The following is a 27910-nucleotide window of genomic DNA, read 5'->3' as shown; positions in this document are numbered from 1 at the left end:
ATGAGTAATTATTTGAGATTCATCGCGTCGTATGGGGGAAAATTTGTTCATGCGGATGACAAATGGAAGTGGAGAGGGGATAAAACCAGTTCCATTCTGGTGCCTACAAGTATTATCGTAGCTGAACTTTTGTTAAGGTTGAAGGACAAACTTGGTATTCTTGATCCCCACACTCAAATTGAATTGAAGTTCAAAGTTCCTAACTTGAATATATTTCCAGCTGAAATACGCAACAATGAAGACTTAAATTGGTGGTAAAAGTGATTGTCAAATGTAATCCTGAAAATGTTCCCACCTATGCAGTGTATATTATGAACTTATATTATTAATTTGTTGTTATTATCACATGCCAATAAAAAATTGGTCGTTATGTTTTACAAGCAAAGTATCGATCATTACGGTTCCATTAGCACAGACAGGATGTATACGTTATTTTCATTATAAACTTAACCGATCATTATGGTTCCATTAGTTTTGACTGACAGTTTGTCGAAATGGAAAATTGATTTTCATGAAACGACAATTCACAAGCAAAACACCAACATTACATCCTGACAGTTCATATGTCGTCCTTGACAAATGGGTTCTGTAATTCTCGACAGTTGGGAACAATAACGGCTTCCAGAAATATGCTATAGCAGTTACCCAATATGGACATGCTATTGTTGTACGTACGCAGAGGACATGTCCAAAATCATCCCTACCACAAAATACTATACATAATTTCCTACAAAAGGGCCATTTATTGCACACTTGTATTGCTATCAACATTTTAAGTTTCTCCTCCACTTTCTCCATCAGAATCATCTGAGTTTATGATAATTATTTCTGGATGTGGAAGATGAGCTAGCCACTCATACGAGTCGGACGGTGATTCGATCAGATCCCTAACCTTGAAAACTTAATCGAGCACGTTGTTCTGTGACTTAGATTCTGCACTTGATACTTCGTCGAACTTGGCACCATGGTGCTCAATGCTTACCTCCTCATTTTTCAAGGATAAAATGATGGGAAATTCAGTGGTGAACCCAGTATCGGTGGATGCATATTGAGGTTGAATGGTTCATTGCTGGAGGTGGATGAATCCATTATCTCGTATTACAAACTGTTTCAATATGGGAGTCTCACAAGAGCTTCTCTAGTCTTTCAAGGGGTGGATTATGCCTTCAACCACAAAGTGTATTTGTATTGGTTAGACATTCACTATCATTTTCTCACTGGCGTTTCAAGGAGAAACTTATAAAATGCATTAATTTCAATTTCTCCAAAAATGAGAAACTTATAATCTTTGTGATTTCCATTTATAAACTACGATCCGGATATTGGTCAAACTTATAATTTTCATTTTTTTGAAAGCGAGAAACTTATAAAATGTACCAATTTCCTCATTTTTTTCAAAAGCGAGAAACTTATAAAATGCACCAATTTTCATTTTTCAATTAGATATTAGTTTTAATCTCTAGGTCGAATGAGTTCAAAAAGTAAGAAACTTACAAAGTGCGCCAAAAACAGTTTCCGTACCAACATTTTTCGTACTAAATTCACACAGTTTCTTTGATAGTGAATACCACTTGAATATAACCAACATTTTCCAAAAAATAAATATACAATAATGTAAAACAAAATGTTCCTCCGTGCATTCTCTACAGTCACCCGAAGTAAAACATTGTCAACGTCGCTCTTTCTTTGACATGGACATCGATTGGTTCCACCTCCCATTATAACAAGAACCTGTCGACCAACATTTTGATGCTTCTTTAGGTCATGAATACAAATCTATACATAGGCCGTCATACATCAGTAAAATGAATATTCTGAGACAAAGCAAGTAGAAAGCACGGTGAAGAAATGTAATACCGTTTAGGTCCATGCTATCTTTATCAATCACCATCAAAATAACAAAATGTTTGATAGAATTTCAGAAAGGTGTGTAGAGTTTGTGATTCAATCCATTTGCATTATAAACTGTGTCGAAGTAGAGTTTTATTGCATCTAGTACGAGCTCAATAAGTGCAATTATACATCAGGTTCCAAATTTCATGGTATTTAAGTTTTCGAATGCAATTGTACTACCGAAGTTGCCAAAATAAAAAAGAACTGCTCACTTATTTTTTCCCTTTCTTGGCAATCTCCCTCATATATGGAGTCCTAGTAGACGGTGCAGGACGTCGTAGGCGTACAGATCACATCATCTTTGAGATAGGTGGCGTATCCCCAGGCACGACTATGGTGGCCTTCACTAGCATTTCCCTCACACTACCTACAAAATATTGCAAAGAGCCCTAAACATTTAACCGAAATTTGTACCACTAACCATAATTAATTAGATCAAAATTTTCCCGCAAGAAACTTACGCCCCCCTTCGCCATGCTGCTAGTGGAAGCAATTGAGTCTTGCTAAACTTTTCCCATACCAGCGTAGGGAACTTCCTTGTCCTCACTGTCCCCCGAACCAACACAAGCTTCCTTGTCGTCACTATCTCTGGAACAAAAGGCTCGAAATTCATGTCTGCAAAGACAAAATAAGAAATGAATGCGTCGGACCATAATATAATATATTTAGCCGCATATAGAGCAAAAACCACAAGTATGCTGTGAAGTGTTTATCATGAGTTCCACCCGAATACAACGAGTACCACACACAACAAGTGGATTGCAAGTGAAAACAAGGTTATGATACACGTAACATAAACATTGAAACGAAAGATATGTCAAGTGTCAATCAAGATTTTTACCAAATGCATACAACGAGTATCACCCATATTACTTCAAATCACCCTTTACGAATTTACTTATGTAAGATCGAAATTAATGTAAAACACACTGAGCTGAGGTAAGGACTGAGTTGTCGTTCCCGACAGTTAGCCTCAGTAATTCTCGATAGATGAACTTGTAAATAGATAAAATGTTGGGAACAAAACATTAAATCCACAAGTATGTTATCAAGTGTCTATCAAGAGTTATGGTGTTTTCTCTCTAATTTTCCAACTGACCTAGTTAATTCCCTTCTTCGTTTCAGAGGGGGGAAAAAAAGAAGAAAACTGAAAATAAACAAAAGCCCAATTGTAAACTTGTAATATTCACATTTTTAATAGTTATATTAAAATACTATGTATCGTGAAGAGACATTTATTCTTACTCATAGTTAATCTTCTACCATTAACTAATAGGGGCTTGACCATTGTTTGTTGATTAAGAAGTGCAAGAAGTCCATTTACATTACAGCCATCTCATTGCACACCAAAATTTGTGAGTTCACAAGGATACTTCGCTAGACTTCATGATATTAGTTATAAAAAAGTAAAGACAAAAATTACAATGAACTTGCAACCAAACCAACATTTCTATCTTCCCACCATCAACAGATAAAATTCCATCAACAGGAAAAATCCCATCAATCAAGATAATCTTTTTTCGAATCACAACATTTTTTTCCTTAAAGGAACACGAAAATATCCAAATCAAGTAAGAAAAAAATAAAATAAAATAAAAAGAAACATACCAAAAAGTAGATATTGATCTTCAACAATTCTCCTAAGCTTAAGTAGATTCCTTATAATTTCAATAAAATGTACATATGTTTACGGCTTCAGCATGGCTGCCAGAGTAAACTGCATGAACTTTTTAGACCAACAAACCTGGACAAAAATGGATATTTTGGCAATCACAGACGATCTTGAGTGAGAGAGGAAATTGAGAGTTGTTTAGGTTTAGGGCTTTAGTTGCTATATGAATGAATATTTTTACCTTTTTAGTTTTCATATATTTTTTTTTCTTGTAAGTAGTGAGATGGGAGCTTTTGATGTGATGCAAATTATCTTTTTGTACTATTCTTTCATCTAGTCAAATCAATTTTAATTAATGACATCCAAGGTATTTCAATTTTTTTTTGAGGGCCATAAAAGTCATAAAGTGATAGTTTGGTCAAAACTATTAAAAAGTGACTTTTTGTAAATGCAAACCCAAAAAATGACATCTAATGTAATTTCCACAAATTTATAAATGTACATGTGCATGTGCATAAGAAATATCCAAAACTGTTATTTTAGAAATTTTGTACTTGCAAAACACATAATTCTATACTTAACAACCCAAATATTACATAGCATTCTAATTCCATTTTTTTTACTTTCTAACATCCCTAACAACAGTTCAAGCAACCTTATATGATCACCATATAAATGCTTACAGAGACGAGCTGATATTGGGCAATACTTACTTAATATCAAAGGCATTGGTGAGAATTGCAAAATTTGAATACTCTTCAAGATTAAACGAAGTGGATTGGACAATTTCAGGAAAGACTAGAGTACAAGAAATCAAGGAAGATCATGGGACACTTCTAATGTCTACATACAGTTTCATCCACTTCCAAGAACTTGAAAAATACATGGATTCCAATGCACATATAAGTAATTTATTGACTTCTTCGAACTTTTCTCTCCATATTCCTTACAATAATTATTTTCTTTGTTATTACATTTCGTCGTATTTATTGAGATTACTGAAAATTGTACAGGCATCATTGGAATTGTGATTTATATGCGACCTAAAAGACTTCTTCAGACACGCTTTGGAACTAAAACTATTGTACAAGATTTAGTTCTTATTAACAAAAAGTATACCTTCACTTCTTCTATCCTTATTTTTATATTTCCTTATTATTATTTTTTCTTTCTTGTTATTTCAGATAGTTCTTCTCACGATGTAGGAAAACTTTGTTGAAAATGAATACAACTGCATTTCAAAAAATTAAATAAAATAGCCAATTGTCATTTCCAAGCATCTGAAAGTCTCTTGATAAGTGTATTTTATACACTTATTCTGTACCTTAAATAGCGATATTTGATGGTTCTTTCGACAAATTATATCCTAAATGTTTGTATTTTATGGTCAACATGTAAAATTTTATGAAGGAAAAGGATTTGAAGGAAAGAAGCAAAAGTAGGCAAAATTGGAGACAAGGGCTAAATCGTATGAAATCCAAAGTTCGGGGACTAAAGTGAAAATATTTAAAAGTTGTGTCGAACCTCAAGATGAAGATATGAGAGCATTAGGAGTCAATTGGATGAAGAAAGATGCCAAAGGGATCAAATTTAGGTAAAATATGATCACAAATCAATTTCCAACTGAAAAGTTATGCTCCGAAATTTCAGCCTCACATTGAAACCCGTTTTTGACATAGTAAATGATTATATTGGAGAATGATGTTTGACAAAAAATTGTAGCCTTTGAGTTAGCTTTCCAACGCAACTTGAATCACCTCAATCGGACATTAAGAAAGAAAGTTATGACAAAAATATTGAATGAGGTGTTGTTTGTCGAAATGTGGCGCCGCGATGCCACTTTAGGGCACTGTGGTGTCGGAGAATTAGAGAGATGGTGCCACAGCGCCACCACAGGGCGTTGCAGTGTTACTCCCTATATGTGATGCAGCACTGTGGCACCGAATTCCAGGTGCTGCAGCACCGCAATCCGTAACCTAAGCTTAATTTCGGCCCCAATTGAAGTCCAGATGAAAACCTTACCTTCTACACACGGCAAAGTGGATATAAAATGGAATTTCTCAGAGATTTGAAGGGGATTCACACATTGGGATGCAAGAGACACACTTGGAGATTAAAAGAAAAGAATTCTAGAGAGAAAAACAACAAACAATTCAAGAGTTGAAGAATAAATTAAAAGGGGAAGAAGATCTTGATGCAAGATTGATTTCTTATTTTACATTTTTATTGAAAACCCGGTGATGTCTTCCATAATAACTTTTTGTTTTTCTTTCATTACTATGAGTAGTTAAATCTAATTTTAGGGTGAATAATGTAACCTATTTGTGACCTTTATTTCTTTTATTTGAGATTCTCGTTATTTTATATTTTAGATGTGGATTTTAATTATATTCTCAATGCTTTGAATTTTCTGGCCAACTTCTTTCAATGGTAATCTGTCTTCTCTACTGTATATGCACACATCTGAAAACTGTACATGTAATCCCTTTACAGCTCAGTCATCACTTTCTTTTACAGGTTTATCACTGTCCACAAAAGCTAATAATTCTTTCTTCATTGACGTTGCGTTTGAAATTGTTACTGACTTCAAATCATGGTTAGTATTTTACATGGTTGTTATCCTGATCCATGAGAAAACTTAATAATAACTCTATTGTACTATGTAATAACATGGCACAAACTAATATAAGATAAAGTAATCCATATCTTATCTGAAAAGCCCTACCCGAAATTAACATCCTCAAAGCTCTCTCTTCCAAAGGAAGACAAATTCATAGAATTGAAAGGCATTCAACATTTGCAGCACACGGTACAACTTCCAATTTCAGCTTTCATACAACTAATTGTTTTTTAACTATAATATAATTATTTCAAAGGCCACATATTCTTTTTCACATTGACACAGGCCTAATTTTTTACACATCAACAGTTCTTTTGTGTTAAAGCAAGGTCATGTATAAAAAAAATTCCCACAATCATTTTGGTACATGAGTTGCAATAATTGCAATAAAGAATCGTATGCTAATTTCGGAGATGTATACCCATGTCGCTACTGTAAATGCCTTGATGCAACAGCATGTACAAGGTAACTACTATTTATTTTCTTACAAACTAAAAAAGAAAAAATTAACATCACTTACACTCTGTCTTCACAGATTATTATATATTGCACACACATTTACTTACACCTATTGCCTACTTTTTTACATTCATTAATCACAAATTTATTACTTCTATAGAGCAATGGTGTACTTTGAGTTACAAGACTCAACTGGATACATCAATGCAACTGCCATTGTAGAGCCAGTCGAAATTTTTTTGCTATGTACTGCACAGAAATTGATGGAGCACACATTGTTGGTATGCACAAATATTAAACAAATAGGATTACATTACACAGACATTAATGATTTTATGATTGCTAATAATTCTGCTCAACAGGATGTTGGAACAAACATTTTGGACTTTACACGTGCTGCAATGGAAGATGACGAGGTTTTTTATATAAAAGTTGTACAAAGGGAGCCCAATTCATAGCAGTACAGATATGATGTTATATTTATGCTGGATCGTATATCATCAACAGTTGATGATAAGGACGAATTCATTGACAAAGGAAAGGGTAATACTTACCCTTGATTGTCTTCATGTTTGTCTAACAAAGAAACTTCTTCTGCACCGACAACAAAGAGATCTCTGCTTCAATCACTGGAGACAGCCGTTCCAACGAAGAAGACAATTGAACAGCATAGTGATGGAACAAAGAGTAAAAAGTAGAATCTATTACGAAGGACATTTAATAATTTTGTTCTGAACCAATGCTGGTTTTGTTATGCAATAATGGTTAATGTCTGAAATGTCCAACTTTTGTTATCTTTTGTAAAGTCCGACTTCTTTTGTAATCACATGCTGCTACAGTAAATAAAGTTGTTAATGTGCACATGTATCGTTGGTAAATAAATTTTGGTGTATATTATGTCATCTATTTGAACCACCTTTCTTTTTTCCTTATAGAACCTTATATAACACTACACTTAACCCAACACCATTTCCATTTAATTTATGGAACTTCTTTATTCGAATGACAAATATTCGTACATAACTATAAGATAGCTACGTGCATCGCAAGTGCCAATTTCTAGTATATATATACACAGAGAAAAGCTAGTGGAAAGGAGATATACAATCACACGACAACAGTGAAAGGGAGGCAAAAAAGTGAACAATCAGGCGGCTGGGAAAGGAAAAACTTTGCAATTACCAATAGAAATTAAGGCGACTTTGGAATTGAGACTCACAAATTGGCAAGAGACAAGAAGGGGATAGAAAATTAAAAAGGGCGGCTGTGTTGGAATCATATTAACACAAAAAGTGGGCTGAATTTGTTTAATATATACACACAGAAAACATGAGATGGCGAAAGTTACAGGAAAGGAATTCTTCCAAATTTTTGTATGATATTTCATCAATGATTGTGCGAGAATTAATCACGTTTCGTCGATTTTTTGTGATGTCTTTTATCATTTCTTTGTTTAGTCTCAATATTATGCTTGGCTAAATTTTTGTGTACTAATTTGCACCTTATATTATGAACTTTTAATTTTTGAATTTGATTTATTTTGATGTTAAAAGACTTTTTCAATTATTAAACGATTGACATATTATTTAGCCTTGTTTGAGCTCCATTCTTTAGAAGAAAAAAAAAACATTTTTCAATACCATTTTAACATCGGTTCAACTATACATTATTCAATAAAATAATATTATACACAAATCCAAAATTTTTCTTTATTTTTAACCACACATTTTTATCAATGCACTATTCAAAAATTCATTCTTTTCCCCAAAATGGGGCTCAAACAAGGGCTAAATTTTCTCTACAATTACTTGATCACTAATTGTCTAAATATTGTGGCTTGTTTTTACCCTTGAAAAATGGAAAATAAGTTAAACATTGTGTCAATTGTCGTAGAGTCCGATAGAAAATAAAAATATACCGTTATACTTTATGCGATCTTTAAATATTCACAAATTCATTAATGCATTTTTATTTGTTTGCATCCTCATAGAAATATAGTCGGGTCACATATAAAAATATGTTTAATTCTAATCGAGAGTGATTGTTAAACAATTTAGGAATATTGATCTTCATAATTGAATCGTATTGTCAATTCATAAAGTTCGAGGTTAAAGGGGATTCGAGATCCTAGTATGTTTTCATCATCATATTTTAATTAAACTAGCATTAGTCACAATTTTGAGTCGATTTTATTTAAATTAGGTCTTGCATTTTTAATTATAATAGTTAGTGACAATTTAATCTTAGAAAAATCATCAATTTCTATTGTTTCAGTTGAGGTGAAGATAATTTGAATTTAAACTAGTACAATCATTGTGGAAATGATACTTGTACTCAAAATTCACTTTATTACTTGTTAACGAACCGTACACTTACAAAGTTTTAAATCAAAATATAAATTTCGTGAACAAATTTTTGACGCCATTGCCAGGAATTATATTTTAATTTAATTTCATTCATCTTAGCACTAATTTGAACTTTTTTATTTTATTTTATTTTATTTTTCTTTATCAATTTATTTTAGTGCTTCTATTTTTTCTTTTAAGCATTTTATGTAGAATTCAAGGGACGGTGAACTGATACCAGTTAATCCAGAAATCGAACGTACTTTTCATCATAGACAAAGAGAAACAACAGAAATACCACAACAAAAGATGGTAATGCACAAAGTAAACCAATTTTTTTAGTGAACGAAGGAGCAGTGGTCGACGAAGGGAACATGCTAGTCAGGGATTTCATGACTCCACAAATTATTCAGAGTCAATCTAGCATCGTTTATTATTCACAAAATATTTTCTTTCGTTTTAAATCACCGCAAGTGTACGGTTCATTAACAAGTAATAAAGTGAATTTTTAGAGTTCGAATATTGTCCCACAGAAATTGAGTAGTTCAATTTTACCTAGTGTAGCCTTAATAGGAACGAAATTACTCAATGTGAATATTTACCTAAATAAACCCTAATTTTAGAAAGAAAACCCTAATTTGGAATGTAGACCCTAATTTATGAAAATTCTAATTATGCAAAATTGAAGATTGGAATGAACTTAGTATGCAAAACGATATTTTAATGAATTAAAATGCAAATTATATGTTAGAGCGCAAATTGGTCGTACTCAATGGAAATTAAAGATACTAGGATCACGATTTTCCATGTAATTATCACCTTAAACCCAAATTTCACAATGTGACAACACACTTAAATTATTGAGGTATCAGTGCTCCTAATCTATCCAATACTCTCTCTCAAGATGTATCGAACCTATTTTTACATGCCACCGGCTTATATTTCTATGACAAGTGCATATATAAAAATGCATGCGGTCTTGTGAACACTTAAAAATTCACATATGACATAGCGATATATTTCAATCCCCTATCGGACCCTATGATGATTTATATTATGTCAAACCTATTCCGATTCTCTCGAATGCAAGAATAAGCCACCTAAATTCACACAATTATGGGCCTTTAATTTCATATAAATCATTCAAAATCATCAAAATGTGTTTTTAATGTCAAATTGTAAAACTAGAAAATTAAAGATCAAATCATATGGTACATCGATCTCCTAGTACATGAAAATCTAGCCTAGCATTAATAAACTATAAGAATACATCAGATTTTGAAGAAAGAACATCACCAGATTATAAATACTTGATAAATCTTGAAAATCATCGTGCAATTCTTTGTTACTTGCGCTCAAAATTCTCTCCAATATGTGGTTTCTTGCGTCCCAATGCGTTCTCTCCCGAAATATGATGGCTCTAGGTTTTTATATCGCGTTCCAATAGAGTTCCAAAAGAATTATAACGCAAAAAGGAAACTGCAGAATCGTGACATAACTTTACACCATGCGGCCGCATGGTGTTAATCCATGCGGTTGCATGGTTGAACCAATTTCCTGCACTTTAATCTTGGATGGGGCTGTGCGGCCGCATGGTTATGTTCCATGTGGTCGCCTGGTTGAAATTTTCTTTTTGTGTCATTTTAGTCCCCAAATTCAATCTTCTTGTTTTTGATCTCTTTTCTTCGACTCTTTTGTTCCATCATCTCATATTGACCTCCAATTGGTACTTGGCACTATAAATTTTTTGATTGCTCCTTTGGCTCATCTTTTGAATATTTGCACTTTGGTCCCTGAACTATACTTCGATTCATTTTGGTCATATTTGTTTCTTTTTCTCGTGAATTCCATCAAGTCCATCACTATATCCTACAATCCAACAATTGAATGAATTTAAGCCACAATTTAATTATTTTTCTCGTAATTTAGTCATGTTTGTGCATTAAATAAGTGCACAAAAATACACTTATCAAATCCCCCAAACTTGAACTGTTGTTTGTCCTCAAACAACATAGTGACTTAAATCTCAACAAACATGGCTTAATAACCTGTCTTATCTCAAGATTGGAATTTAGTAATTAACAAAGGAAACAGTTTCAATAATGCGAGAATAGAATTTATCTTTACTTGTTGGGTGCAAAACTCATCGTGTGTGTGTATACTCATACCAACATAGCAAGCTCATGATCGGTTCAATCCCGACCCCAAAATGGTCAAATATGTCCTTACTTTGCTCGAGTGATGCACAACCCCTCAAACTTATCCTTTTCACTCAATTATCCCGGGGTTGTGTTTTAAAGTTAAGGGTTTAGGTAATAGTAGTCCTTACTCTCTCTTTGTTTGGATAGATCCCACTATTACAGGTTCGCATGTCAACAAGTGAAGGCTCTCCTAGATTTGATTGCTTTAACGCTTTAGATTAAACTAAGTTACTTGTCTCGCCTTGAAGGTGTGATTCTTATCGATCGAATATCCAAGGGCTTTATTCATACCATCATATTCTGTATTATTAATTTTTTTTCATTATCGTTTTCTCATTTGCTTTCTATATAACCCCTGTAGCGAGCTTTAGACTGATGACTCCTAAACCAGTTGGCTTTAGGATACCAGGTTTCAAACTCTTACAGGTTTATTCACTCGAGTTATAAAGGCTCGATCAGATGACTTTTATTAACCACTTTCCCTCTTGCTTTCTATATGACCCCTGTAGCGAGTTTTGGGCCGGTGTCTCCCAAACCAGTTGGCTTTAGGACACCAGATTTTGAGATATCCTTAAAGGCTTACTTGCTTGAGTCATAAAGGTTTGGAAATATGTCATATTTTCTTAATTTAGATTTATGCCCCTTTATTTTTCTAGACATTTGGTCTCTGAAATCGACCCCTAAATTAAGACTTTCTCCTAGTCTTCATCTCAGTTGTCTAGGCAATCTACACAGCGTAATTCATGCACGGAGCCCCCCACTTATCTCAATGTTCCCCTATAATTGTTAAACCGTATCCAAACTATGCATTAATGCATTTTGATTTGTGGATCTACATTATGGCTAAATCTAGTCGAGGTTTTCTAGTTTCTTTTGCTTTATTCAAACTCAATCACTTACCTGACATGTATGGTATGAGTGGCGTGCATATGAAATGTCAAGTACTACCCCCAACAAGTATCAGTTAATTAAATTCTGCACTATATTCACAGTTTCAAACACATTTTCAGTAATCACATCATTGCCGGCAAGGCTATCAAGTCCACACAGGCATGCAATGAACCAAATATAGTATATTAATGCAATAATCACTCATCAAGCACACAATGTTCAACCAGTGTCACAAAATTGAAAATTTACATTACATGCCATAATTGTGTTTTCAAAAAGGTCACGTTCAAAATATGCCACCACCCCCCAAACTTTATACATTACATTGCCCTTAATGTGAAAAATAAAGGTTTCAAAAGGCATTTTTGAAGGCAAGTGCAAATTAGAGTTAGCAAATGAGTAAAATAAAACTCCCCTGATTACTATGGTGGTGGTGGCTGGTAGCTGGGTCCTGCGGTATCGTTGCCCGGTGAATGTGAGAAATGAGCCAAAATCTGCCTCAATAGATCTGACTGCTGGACTTGCTCTGCCTACATGGCTCTCATCATGCTGCTCTGTGCTCTAACTTCACCCTCCATGCTACGCATTCAATCCCAAGTGTTGTTCACTCTTATCTGTATTCCATCCACTTGTCCCACGTATAAGCTCAACTGCTCGTTCATAGTTTCCATTTCCCGCCTAGCTGATTGTGCCTCCTAATATGTAGTCTACACCATAGTTTGAGTGGTACTGATATCACGTCTGGCTGTCTGCATGTCAGTAGTCAAAGCTCCTAAGGCTTGCTGGATGCCATCTATATCGTGGCTGGTTCTTGTGACAGTTGTAAACATCTACTGCAGTACCTGTGTATTAGCTCCCATCGGTGGTGGTGGTGCCTGGGGCATCTCAGCATCATCGAGTCCCTGTCCCTGTGCAGCTTGTTGCTATCGTCGTCGCGCTCTCTCTCTTGTTCATCCCGATATCTTATCCTAGCTCGCTCTTGAGCCTCAAATGAAGTACACTTTATTAGAAGGCTGGGTTTTTCAGGTACCTCTTCTAGTAAGATTGTAACACCTGCAGCACGGCTATGTTGCTGATGAGGCTGGGAAAGACCACAGTAGTACTCCGATTCCACCAGGTGCCTAATGTTTGGATTTGATTGTAGATAAGGGTGGCGATGTCTATTTTGCACCCCCGAACCAGATGATAAATGAACCCTCCTGTTTGATCAGAAAATGTGGTTCTGTGTGATGTGGGCTGGATGTTCTGGCACATGAAGAGCCATAGAATGGCTATGGATGGCGTGAGCTCTATCTAATGCCACTCAGCGGTTGCTAAAGGCCATGCATGTTCCCTTCCCAACAAAACCTCAACTACTTCAGGCCAGTTGAATTCAGTGGGGATGGGAACCACATTCGCCATGTTCAACTGATAATAATCATGGATAACCTCCGATAGGAACGTAATCCATTTCCCTCGTACCCATGTTTGATGTATGTGCTTTGAACCTAGGGTATCGATTTCGCTGTTGAAATTTGCATATAATTCTTAGACTAGAGTCTCATAAACTGGGTGAGGTCTCTCTACCACTTTTTCCCAACCACAAATATGGACCAAATTCACCAATTCAAACCTCAAGAAATCTTCAAGTTTAACTGGTCTTTCAAGGTTCATTGTCCAGTGGCGTATGATGTTCTCATACCAGGCAATGGTTTCGACATTGACGAACCTCTGTAAATTCCCTTCGAGCTCCCTAGTTCCTGTAGTTCCGGAGGATGAACTGACTTTTTCTTTACCCTTTGAAGTTCTTTTTGGTGTCATCCTTCAAAAAGAAGATTTCAAATGTTAAAACCATAGAATGCAATGAAAAATGCATGTCAAAAACGCAAAAATTGATTATCGATGCACGAATCCCCCAAACTTACTCCTAGATGCATGTGTAACACCTTGGTGTGTAATATTCAAGATATGATGTTCAAGATAGCATAATTATTGTGCCAATAAGAAAAACTAAGAGAATTAGGTCTAAACATGCATAGTATAAAAATTGGACCAATGACCAAGTGCGCACTTTCGGCCCAGGGCATCATCGAAAAATATCACAATTTTCCCAAGCCATCTCTATGCATATGGAATTATTCAGTGAGTTCTAGCATATATTCAAATTTCAAATCAATTGAGTTTCGTTTGATGTGCCAAATTATGGTGCAAAGTAGGGGACGTAGGGTGCCATGACTTGCTGTGACCTAGCCATGTGCCTATGTGATGCAATATGGATATGGATGTTTTCTAAGTCAATTGATGTGGGAATTTGTCACAATTTGTTGGCCACCAGGTTTATTAATCATTACTCGTGCAAAAAGCAACTAATTACACACAAATTTTTACCGAGGCATTTCATTAAACACATTGTGAGCAATTTGAAGTTCTTCACAAGTTTGGTATATCAAGTCTCCTAAACTAGCTTCCATTTGTCACAAATCAATTACATTCATAATGCAACATTCAATTCTTCACCAATATTAAAAATTAAGACAAATCAAATCCCCAAATTCAAAATTTATAAAGTGGGATATAGGGCACTTACCTTCAATTCTTGCAATGAAATGGGAGTATGGAAATCTTTACTCACTCCAATGTATGATCAGGTGATGATATGTGTGTGATTTTTGTGATGTCCCCGTATGTTTGGGAGAGTTGTACGTGTGTTGGGTGAGAGAGAGTGAACAGAGGGGAGTGGAATTGTGTGGTTGAGTTACGGGTTAAAAACCTGTAAGTGGTAATACCATGCAGCTGCATGGTGTTAATCTATGTGGTCGCATGGCTTTGACACATTTTTTCTTTTGGTTTTTGGCCAGTGTCCATGCGACCTAATACCATGCAGCCGCATGGTGTTAATCTATCTGGTCACATGGCTTTGACACATTTTTTCTTATGGTTTTCAGTCAGTGTCCATGCGGTCGCATGGACACTTAGTCTATGAGGCCGCATAGACTGATTTTTTTTTAAATAAAACAAAACAAAACAAAATACAAATATTGATTCCCCCTCAAAAAAAAAAAAAACACGACCTCAACCAAATTTTGAACTCTCTACCACACATTGGTCCTTTAAATTTTTGAAAACGTCCTTTTATCTTGAAATTCATGAATTATACACTAATCACCCAAAATCATTTCAAGCTTACTGAACATGTGTTCTATGCCTAGGAATTTATGTGAACGATGCTTAGACTTTATGGACATGCATGGATGATTAATGACCTATAAAAAAATTCAAACGTGAATGTTTCCTAAGCTAATGGAAACAACGATTAAACAAAATAAAGGATACAGTGGGTTGCCTACCACTCAGCTCTAGTTCATAGTCTATAGCTTGACTCCTCCACTTCCGCGTCAATTAAGTGTTCCGAGTTGGATGGTGAACTTTTGTTTTGAGAAATCCTAGCCCCAGTAGTGATTCAGCCTTTGCCCATTAACTGTGAATGTTTCTTTTGTTTCATGGCTGACCTGTATAGCTCTATATGGCAGAACTTTAGTGACAGTGTAGGGGCCCGACCACCTTGATCTTAATTTTTCGGGGAAAAGCTTGAGCCTCGAGTTATATAATAGGACTTTCTGCCCCACTTCGAACTCTCGTCTCTGAATGTATAGATCATGCCACCTTTTGGTGCGTTCTTTGATAAGCTTCGAGTTTTCATAGGCTTCCATTCTGAATTCATCTAATTTATTTAGCTGCAATAAACGCTTTTCACCGGCGACCTCCAAATCCATGTTCAATTGTTTCATAGCCCATTATACTCGGTGTTCTATTTCCAGTGGAAGGTGACACGCTTTCCAAATACTAGACGGAATGGAGACATGCTTATTGGTATCTTGAATGCTGTCCTATATGCCCACAATGCATCTTCCAACTTTTTTGACTAGTCTTTTCAAGATGAGTTTACTGTGACCTCTAATATTTTCTTCAGCTATCGATTGGACACTTCGACCTGCCTGCAGGTTTGTGGATGATATGAGGTTGCTACTTGGTCTTTAACCCATATTTACTCAATAATTGCTCAAATTGGCGATTACAAAAATGTTTGCCCCCATCGCTGATTATTGCCCGCGGTGTGCCATATCTGGTAAAGATGTATTTCTTTAAGAACCCAATTACTATTTTCGTGTCATTCGTTGGCAATGCAACTGCCTCCACGTATTTTGACACATAATCAACTGGTACCAGGATGTATTGATTTGAAAATGATGGGGAAAACGATCCCATTAAATCGATTCCCCAAACGTCAAATATCTCTACTTCCAATATGTTGTTCAGTGGCATCTCATTTCTTCTTGAGATGTTTCCAGTGCCTTGACATCTATCACACTTCTTAACATATTCAAAGGTGTCTCTGAACAATGTAGGCTAATAAAACCCTGACTGTAAAATCTTAGCTACAGTCTTTGAAGCCCCATATGTCCCACATAAGCAGATGAATGACAATGCCCAAGAATTTCAGGTACTTCATCTTCAGGTATACACCTTTTCACAATCTGATCAACCCCTCGCCTATAAAGAATAGGATCTTTCCCAAAATAATATTTCAGCTCTGCAAAGAACTTCTTCTTCTGGTGACTCGAGTAATTTGGCGATGGGATTGACCCAGCCAAATAATTGACGATATCTGCATACCATGGGGCTTCTTCTGCATTGAATATCTGCTTATCTGGAAAAATTTCATTGATTTCCACTGACGCTTCTGGTTCTTCTTGTTCTAATCTCGATAGATGATCTGCTACCACGTTTTCATTGTCCTTCTTGTCCCTAATTTCAATGTTGAATTCTTGCAACAGTAACACCCAACGGATTAACCTCGGTTTGGCATCCTTCTTTGTCATTAGACACTTCAATGCAGCGTGATCTGTGTAGACTATGACCTTAGACCCCACGAGAGATGATCTGAATTTGTTAAAAGCATAGACCACCGCCAAGAGCTCCTTCTCAGTGGTCACGTAGTTGATCTGGGCATCATTCAATGTTCGGCTTGCGTAATATATTACATGAAAAATCTTGTTCTTTCACTGTCCCAATACTGCACCTACGTCATGATCACTGGCATCGCACATTAACTCAAAAGGTAACTCCCAATCGGTGCTACAATCACCGGTGCTGACATGAGTTTCTCTTTTGAAGTGTTGAAAGCTGTCAGACATTCCTCATCAAATTCAAAGGGCATGCCTTTCATTAACAGGTTGCAGAAGGGCTTGGTGATTTTTGAAAAATCCTTTATGAATCTCTTGTAGAATCCAGAATGTTCCAAGAAGCTGCGAATCCCTTTAACTGATGTTGGTGGTGGTAACTTTTCAGTAACTTGAATATTTACTTCGTCCACCTCAATCCCTTTTGCTGAGACCCGATGCCCAAGTATGATCCCCTCTTGCACTATGAAGTGGCATTTTTCCCAGTTTAATAATAAATTGGTTTCCCTGTATCTTTGTAATACCAGATTCAAGTGTTCCAAACACTCGTCAAACGAAGACCTGAAGATCGAGAAGTTATCTATAAATTTCTCAATAAATTTCTCTACCATGTCTAAAAAAATTGCCATCATACAACGTTGAAAAGTGGCAGGGGCATTGCAAAGGCCGAAAGGCATCCTGTGGTATGCGAAAGTACTGTAAGGGCACGTGAATGTAGTTTTCTCTTGAACGTCTGGTGCCACTGGTATTTGATTGTAACTCGAATACCCGTCGAAGAAGCAGTAATGTGAGTGGCCTGCCAATCTCTCCAGCATTTGGTCTATAAACTGAAGGGAAAAGTGATCTTTCCTTGTTTCTGCATTGATTTTGCGGTAATTAATGTAAACCCTCCATCCTGTGACTGTTCTGGTTAGTATCAACTCATTCTTCTCATTGGGCACTATCGTTATTCCTCATTTCTTTGGCACCACCTGAACTGGGTTAGTCCATGCACTATTTGATATCAGATATATGATTCCAGCATGAAGAAGTTTGAGTACCTCTACTCTGACCACTTCTTTCATAATTGGGTTCAACCTTCGCTGACTTTCCATGGTTGGCCAGAAATTCTCTTCCATGAGAATCTTATGCATGCACAGTGAGGGGCTGATCCCTTTGATACCTACTATGTTCCATCCAATTGTTGTCTTATTTTCCCTAAGCACCCTAAGCAGTTTCCCTTCTTCCACTTCGCTGACTGTGTTTGAAATGATCATAGGGAGTGTACAGGATTTCCCCAAGTAAGCATATCTGAGGTGTGGTGGTAACTGCTTGAGTTCTAGTTTCGATGGTTGCTGAATGGATGGTAGTGGTTTTGTAGGTCCCATTCCCAGCTCCTCAAAATTCCTTTTGCGCGTATGAGGTGGATTGGTATCCAGAAACCTTGCACAGGTTTCCATCTCCATTGAATCAGATTGCATTGACTGTGAATGTACAATGCAAGCTTCATATGCATCTAATGGATTGTGCAGCAAAAAGGAGTCTTGGATCACCGTATCAATCACGTCGATTTGGAAACAGCTGTTTGTCTCTATAGGTAGTTTCATTACCTTGAAAATATTAAACGAGATCTCTCTTCTCCCAACCTCAATATCAGTTGCCCGTGCTGAACGTCGATCAAGGCTCTTCATGTTACCAAAAATGCTCTGCCCAGTATCAATGGAATATCCTTGTCTTCTTCTATGTCTAAGATTAGGAAGCCCATAGGGAATATGAATTTTTCCACATGGACAAGCACATCTTCAATTATTTCCCTGGGATGTGTTAACGATCTGTCAGCCAATTGCAGCGTTACAGCAGTCGCCTTAGCCTCTCCCAAGCCAAGTTTCCTAAAAATGGACAGAGGCATTAAATTAATGCTTGCACCAAGATCACACAAAACATTATCAAAATGAACTTCACCAATAGTGCAAGGAATAGTAAAACTTCCTGGATCTTTCAATTTTGGTGGGAGCTTTTTTCTGAATTCTGGTGCTGCATTCCTCTGTTAGCATTACTGTTTCGTGATTCCCTAGCTTGCGTTTATTTGATAGTATGTCCTTCAGGAACTTTGCGTAGCTATGCATCTGGAATAATGTATCGGCGAGTGGGATGTTGATGTGGAGTTTCTTAAAAACTTCAAGAAATTTCTTGTATTGCTGCTCCAACTTCTGCTTTTTCAGCCTTTGTGGAAAAGGTATGGGAGGTTCGTGAGGGTTAACGATTGCGTTACTCTGTGTTTTGTCAGTTTTTCAGCTGGGGTGGATTCCTCCATCTGTTCATCATGCTCTATAGGTTCTTCTATAGTTGGGGATTCTGTTTCTTGATTTACACTGGCCTTTTTACATGGATTTCTGGTAGCTACTTTCTAGTTCGAGTTGTAATTGCCTTAGCCTGCTCCTTCGGGTTTATTTTCATGTTACTTGGCAAGTTTCCCGGTGCTCTGCCAGTCAATGCTATGGCTAATTGTCCCACTTGAGTTTCCAAATTTTTGATAACTGCATTTTGGTTCTGAAGTGTAGCTTCAGCCTTCTCCATAAATTTTCCTATCATTTCTTCCAACTGAGATTTCTTCTCTTGCTGTTGAAATTGTCCCTGTGGCTTATTTTGATTCTCGTTGCTCCAAGAGAAGTTGGGATGCTTTTTCCAACTCAGATTAAATGTTTCCCATATGTGTTATTTTGTTGTCGTTGTTCCTATTGAGCAAAATCTACCTACTCTACTCTTTGTACCAAGATTGGACATTCTACTGTTACATGCTCAGCTCCACATTCTTCACAACTGGCCTTTTTCGACTGTGTTGCGGTAGTTGATTGTGTCTTATTTTCCACTTTGTGAAATAATGAATCAATTTTTGCTGATAGCGCGGAATAGACGTCCACTTCATAAACCCCTGGTGTCTTCTTCTGAACTGCTCGTTCCGATGTCCACATAACTGAAGTGGTGGCCATGGTCTCGAAAATTTTTAGTCCTTCATCAATTATCTTTGTGGACAGTGATCCGTTCGATGATGAGTCAACCATGCTTTTAAAGGTTGGAAGTAATCCCGCATAGAAGTATTGGACTTGAAGTCCCTCGCTAATCCCATGGTGTGGGCACTTTCGCAGCATATTCTTGAACCGATTCCAGGCTTCATCGAAATTCTCCGAGTCGTCTTGGCGAAAAATAGAGATGTCGTGCTTGAGCTTTGCAATCTTGGCAGGTGGGAAGAACTTAGTGCATAATTTTTGGGCTAGATCATTCCATGTGGTGATGCTTGCGATTGGTTGCGAATCCAGCCATTCAATTGCCTTGTCGTGCAATGTATGTGGGAACAACCTTAATCTTATTGCATCGTTTGAGATTCCTTGATATCTGAAGTGTTGGCACATCTCCAGAAAATGAGAAACATGCGTGTGCGGATTCTCTTCAGTCCTTCCATAGAATTGATGACTGTTTTGAAATAATTGTATCACATTAATCTTCAGTTGGAAGTTCGGCTGTCCAAACGATGGATATACAATGCTTGATTGGCTCTGAACTATTTGAGGGGTCATGAAATCTCCCACGAGCATATTTCCTTCATTCGCTGCCCTTCTTCATTGGCCTGAAGAATTGGATTATTCTGCACATTAGCCATCTGTTGATGTGCCTCTCTGTTTTCTCACTACCTTCGATGGATAGTTCGTTCGATTTCTGGATCAGTTGGTGTCAATTCTCCTTCAGCAGATCTTAGCATGCAAATCTGTGAAAAGAGTTAATAGGAGTGCTTAGATGTTAAAATGAAATAATAACTAGAACAAACCAAAAATGAAATTAATTGAAATAAAACACAACAAAATAACAGAAAATGTAAATATGGATGTCCGAATTAGTGCTAATTTAGATAAAATTAAACAAATACTCAATCCTCAGCAACAGCATCAAAAACTTGTTCACAAAATATTTTCTTTCGCTTTAAATCATTGCAAGTGTACGGTTCATTAACAAGTAATAAAGTGGATTTTTAGAGTCTGAATATCGTTCCACAGAGATTGAGTAGTTCAATTTTATCTAGTGTAGCCTTAACCGAAACGAAATTACTCAATGTGAATAATTACCTATATAAACCCTAATTTTAGAAAGAAAACCCTAATTTGGAATGCAGATCCTAATTTATGAAAACCCTAATTATGCAAAATTGAAGATTAGAATGAACTCAGTATGCAAAATGATATTTTAATGAATTAAAATGCAAATCATATGTTAGAGCGCAAATTGGTTGTACTCAATGGAAATTAAGGACACTAGGATCACGATTTTCCATGCAATTATCACCTTAAATCATAATTTCACAATGTGACAACACACTTAAATTATTGACGAATCAGTGCTCCTAATCTATCCAATACTCTCTCTCAAGATGTATCGAACCTATTTTTACATACCACCGGCTTATATTTTTATGACAAGTGCATATATAAAAATGCATGCGGTCTTGTGAACACTTAAAAATTCACGTAAGACATAACGGTATATTTCTATCTCCCATCGGACCCTACGATGATTTATATTATGTCGAACCTATTTCGATTCTCTCGAATGCAAGAATAAGCCACCTAAACTCACACAATTACGGATCCTTAATTGTATATAAATCATTCAAAACAATCAAAACGTGTTTTTAATGTCAAGTTGTAAAACTAGAAAATTAAAGATCAAATAATATGATACATTGATCTCCTAGTACATGAAAATCTAGCCTAGCATTGATAAACTATAAGAATACATCAAATTTTGAAGAAAGAACATTACCGGATTATGAATACTTGATAAATCTTGAAAATTCTCGTGCAATTCTTCGTTACTTGTGCACAAAATCCTCTCCAATATGTGGTTTCTTGCCTCCCAATGCGTTCTCTCCCAAAATATGACGGCTCTAGGTTTTTATATCGCGTCCCAATCGAGTTCCAAAAGAATTATAGGGCAAAAAGGAAACTGCAGAATCGCGACCTAACTTTACAACATGCGGCCGCATGGTGTTAATCCATGCGGCCGCATGGTGTTAATCTATGCGGTCTCATGGCTAAACCAATTTCCTAGACTTTAATCTCGAATAGGGGCTATGCGGCCGCATGGTTATGTTCCATGCGGTCGCCTGGTTGAAATTTTCTTTTTGTGTCATTTTAGTCCCCAAATTTAATCTTCTTGTTTCTTGACCTCTTTTCTTCAACTCTTTTATTCCTTCATCTCATATTGACCTCCAATTGGTACTTGGCATTATAAACTTTTCGATTGATCCTTTGGCTCATCTTTTGGATATTTGCACTTTGGTCCCTAAACTATCACTTTGATTCATTTTGGTCCTTTTTGCTTCTTTTTCTCATGAATTGCATCAAGTCCATCACTATACCCTACAATCCAACGATTGAACGAATTTATGCCACAATTTAATTATTTTGCTCATAATTTAGTCATGTTTGTGCATTAAATAAGTGCACAAAAACGCACTTATCATTTATCCTCCTGTTGGACAACCAAACTTTCAACTGAAGACTAATGTCATCCATTTGTTTTAGAATGGACATCAATTTTATGGCAGGGTCTATGAAAATCCACACACACATGTCTTCCGATTTTTAGAGATGTGTCAACACTTTAAATATCAAGACGTTTTCGATGATGCTATCAGATTGAGATTATTCCTCCATACTCTACGGATAGAGCACTTGAATGGTTAGACTCATAGTCTATTGCCAGTATCACTACTTGGAATGATTTAGCTCAAATATTCTACACCAAATTCTTCCCACCGACGAAGATTGCTAAGTTGAAGCATGACATATCCATATTTTGGCAGGGAGAGACCGAATCCTTTGGTAAAGCTTAGAACAGATTCAAGCACATGCTTCAAAAGTGTCACAAGAAACGGAAAATGTTGACTATATACAAGGGAGTCAGCGCCAACAAAATAATTTATATTCTGACACCTATAATCATCGTTAGAGGAAGCACCCAAATTTTTCTTGGAGTAATCAAAATATCACTGTACCGCATGACTCTCTCTCAGTTTCAGCAAGCAGAGAAGAGAACTTCCTTAGAAGAAATGTTCGATAAATTCATGGAAAAAATAGATCAGTACATGGAAGCAGATAATCAATTTATGAGAAAAACTAAGGCAACTCTTCAGAATTAAAGTACTGTAATTAAAAATCTAGAGACTCGAATGGGATAGATGGCACAAGCTATATCAGGTAGAGCGCCAGGTACACTGCCAAATAATACAGAGGTGAACCCCCAAGGAATAGTCAAAGCAAATACTACCAGAAGTAGGGCCCAATTACCTCAGATTCATGTTAAGAGACAAGCTGCAAATAAGGAAAAAGTATATTTACTGATGAGGAGCATATGGAATTGACTAAACAAACAACATGTCCATTTGTTAAAAAGAGTTCAAATACACTACGGGTTAAGGCAACTGCTCCTATCAAACCATATGAGCTTTTGATTCCATTTTCCCAGATATTACAAAAACATAAGTTAGACAAGCAGTATACAAAATTTCTTGAGGTCTTTAAGAAGCTTCACATCAACATCCCTTTTGTTGATGCTTTCGTTCAGATGCCATTTACATCAAATTATTTAAGGATTTTTATCTAACAAATGCAAGTTTGACGAACATGAGATAGTAATATTGATAGAGAAGTGTAGTGCCAGAATACAAAAGAAGTTACCTCACAAATTAAAAAATCCAGGGAGTTTCACTATACCCTGCACTATAGGCGATTATTATTTTGATAAAGCTTTATGTGATCTACGTGTAACTATTAACTTGATGCCATTTTCTATTTTTAGAAAACTAGGCATGCATGAGGCTACAACAACTATAGTCACTTTACAACTAGCCGATCGGTCTATCACGCACGCAAGAGGAATCATTGAAGATATTTTGGTAAAAGTGGACAAATTCATCTTCCCAGCTGACTATATCATTCTTAACATGGAAGAGGACATGGATGTTCCACTTATTTTGGGTCGACCATTTTTAGCTATTTGTAGAGTTCTTATTGATGTGCAGATAGATCAACTGATTTTGAGACTTGGTGAAGAATTGTCACATTTAACGTGTTCAAGGCCATAAAATATCCAGCAGAGTCAGTCAGTTGCTTCTAGATCGATGTGATTGACAAAGCAATTCATGATACCTTCCAGTTGCATAATCCATTAGATCGATATAAGGCATGCATTGTACACTCACAATTCACTCGTTCTGATTCTAGTGAGATTGAAATATGTGCATGAAATCTTGAAGCTAATCATCTATATAGGCTCAGACCACACTTTGAGGGGTTAGGTACGGGTCCTACAAAGCCTTTGCCATCAATTTAGAAGCCCCCCAAGTTAGAGCTCAAGCAGTTGCCACCTCGCATTCGGTATACCTACTTGGGAGAATTGTCTACATTTTCTGTCATTATTTCAAATTCCATCAGCAAGCTTGAAGAAGAGAGATTGCTAAGGGTACTCGGAGAAAATAAGATAGCTATTGGATGGTCTATTGTTGACATCAAAGGGATCAGCCCTACAATCAACATCCATAAAATTCTCATGGAGGATAATTGTGAACCAAGTATAGACAACCAGAGGAGACTCAATCCAAATATGAAAGATGTAGTCAGAGTCAAGGTGTTGAAGCTTTTAGATGCAGGGATACTCTATCCTATCTCAGATAGTGCATGGATCAGTCTTGTTCAGGTTGTGCCAAAAAATAGAGATATCCCAACACTATAAAATGATAAGAATCAATTGATTCCCACCAGAAATATTACGGGGTGGAGAGTTTGAATTGATTATTGTAAACTCAACACGGCTACTCAGAATTATCACTTTACCCTTCCATTTCTTAATCAAATGTTAGAGAGGTTAATAGGTGACTCCTATTATTGCTTTCTTGATGGATATTTCGATTATAATCATATTTGATAGCACTCAAGGATCAATAGAAGATTGCTTTTACTTATCCCTACGGCACCTTTGCTTATCGTAGGATGTCATTTGGTCTATGTAATGCCCGCTATATTTTAGGGTTGCATGATGACCATCTTCTCTAATATGGTGGAGAAATTCATAGAAGTCTTTATGGATGAGCTCTCAGTTTTCAGTTCATCATTTGATAAATGTCTTGAGCACTTAAAGCTAGTTTTGTAGTGGTGGCAAAAGATAAATCTAGTACTAAATTGGGAAAACTGTCACTTAATGGTACAAGATGGAATTATGTCGGGCATTGAATTTTAGCTAAAGGGATTGAAGTGGATAAGGCAAAAATTCAAGTGATTGAGAAATTACCACCACCAATCTCAGTTAAGGGTGTTTCTAGTTCCCTTGGTTACTCGGGTTTTATCATCGCTTTATCAAGAATTTGCTCTAAGATCACTAAACCATTTTGCAATTTGCTAGTCAAAGTTGTTCTTTTCAACTTCTCTGAAGAACGTCTTTTGGCTTTCAACACTTTAAAAGAAAAGTTAATTTCAGCACCAATAATAGTTGTACCAGATTGGAGTTCACCCCTTGAACTAATGTGTGATGCAAGTGACTACACAGTGGGAGCAGTACTGGGGCAGCTATGAGATAAAAATTTTCACGTGATCTATTATGCAAGCAAGACATTGAATAATGCATAGCTATACTACTCCACCACTAAAAATGAACTTCTAGTTGTAGTCTACGCTTTTGATAAATTTCGATCTTATCATTTTGGATCAAAAGTAATAGTCTATACAGACCACACAGCTTTAAAGTATCTTATGACAAAGAAATATGCAAAGCCAAGACTGATCAGATGGGCACTGCTCTTGCAAGAATTTGATTTGGAAATAAGAGACAAGAAGGGAATTGAAAACTTAGTAATTGATCATCTATCGAGACTTGAGCATGGAGAACCGAAAAAATCAGTGGATATAAATGAGATCTTTTCAGATGAACAAATTTTCAATGTGGAGGATGCACCATGGTATGCGGATATGGTAAATTATTTTGCCAAATTCATCATTCCACTAGACTATTAAGGTCATCAAAAGAAGAAATTCTTTTCTAATTTGAAATATATTTTTGGGAGGATCCTTTTCTCTCTCTACAGATGGGGTCCAGATCAGATTATTAAGCGATGTATTCCAATTAAGAGATTCCCAAATACTCAAGCACTGTCATTCCTCTGCCTATGTTGGATATTGGTGCATAAAAAATGGCTGCTAAAATTTTACAGTCTAGTTTCTACTGTCTTCAATATTTAGGAATGCTTTTGAATTTGTGAAGAGGTTTGACAGATGTCAGCGCACAGAAAATATCTCAGGAAAGAATAAGATGCCTTTGAATAGCATTCTTGAGGTAGAGTTTCTTGATTGTGGGGGATTGACTTCATGGGGCCATTTCCTTTATCGTTCTCGAATCAGTATATATTAGTGGCATGACATGTACATTCAAAGAAGAAAGTTTGAGGTTGGGCAACAAGTCTTGCTATATAATTCTAGAATCAAGATTTTTTGGGTAAATTGAGGTCCAAGTGATTAGGGTCATACACTATTACCAAAGTGTTTCCTTATGGGCATTGAAATCACTCATGATAGTAAAGGAACCTTTAAGGTTAATGGATAGTAGTTGAAGCCATATTGGAGCAGCGAATTTTTGAAAGAAAAAGTGAACGTTTATCTTGCAACACCGGAGTGAATAAACTAAAATTTGACAGGTTGATCGGAAACGAAAATCGCGTCAGGGGCAATTTCGTGGTTTTTTGCGACGGTGTCTAAATGGGCTGAAATTTGGTAGGTTGATGGAAACAAAAATCGCGCCGGGGGCAATTTCGTCATTTTTCGCGACGGTGTAGTAATGGGATGAAATTTGGCAGGTTGATTGGAAACAAAAATCGCGCCTAGGGTAATTTCATCTAGACTATAAATTGAGCGCTTGATGGGAGGCAACCCATTTTTCTATTCATTTTCACTTAATTTGATTAATTGTTGCATTAAAAATAGTTTTAAGGATTGCATTAATTTAGGAACTCATGCATTTAAATGGTTTGTTTTGAACACATTTTAGGTAGTATTTTAAAACCTACATTAGTAACTTAGACATGCTTACTTATTAAGTTCATTTTATTTAGAAATATTTGTTTAAGCTCATCGTTAACATCATAGCATTTTATTGAGCTTACATTGACATGATATACAATCTTAAGGTTGTTTCTAAATTTCAATCTTTCTTGGTATGAATTCATTGTAAATATTTAAACCTTATATGCGATGACTAATATTTGGTTTGAACGCTTGAAATAGAAAATTAAAGCCTAGCAACAAAGAAAAGTGGCAGTTGTCATGATGTCTACCAGCCAAGCTAGCTAGATCTTTCCACTCATCCACATCTATCAGGGTGTTTCTAATCCTCACCCCTTTACTTCAATTATTTTTTCCTCTACATTGGGGACAACATAGTATTTTTGTTTGGGGATGGGTGCATACTTCGACACTTGGAATACATATTTATTTTTCAATTGCTAATCGAGTCTGTATAACTGAAAAAAAATGGAAAAAATAGTATCTAGTTAGCATTGACGACTTGCTGCTGATGATTATGTTTATTTGTTTGAATTGAGTACATATTTAGCTAGATGCTGGACAACACCATAGCTTGTGCTTTTACTCGAAAACTTATCCATACTAGATTATTTGAGCACATAACCATATTGATTTATCACTTATGTTGGGACACAATTTAATTTTGTGGATTTGTTGATATTATTGACCTAGGTTTGAATAAAATCCCTAAATCCTTTATATAAAAACTAAACTGTCAAAAAGCAATTTAGGGGTTGAAAGGTTAGTGCTTGTGTTCATAAAATTCTGATAGCTTGGAGTTCTCAAATCACTATGTTAGTTGAAAGAGTTTGAGTTAAGGAGTCTAAAACGAGCACTGATCATCTAAAA

General features: G+C 36.1%; 1 pseudogene; it reads left to right on the top strand.

Annotated features, from left to right (window-relative positions):
* LOC111393142 overlaps positions 1-27910 on the top strand; it is an 85706-nt pseudogene that overhangs the window by 51432 nt on the left and 6364 nt on the right.

Source organism: Olea europaea, chromosome 4 (genome assembly GCF_002742605.1).
Source record: "Olea europaea var. sylvestris chromosome 4, O_europaea_v1, whole genome shotgun sequence".
NCBI lineage: Eukaryota > Viridiplantae > Streptophyta > Magnoliopsida > Lamiales > Oleaceae > Olea > Olea europaea.
The sequence above is the reverse complement of the archived record's forward strand: the minus strand, read 5'-3'. Positions and strand labels throughout refer to the sequence as shown.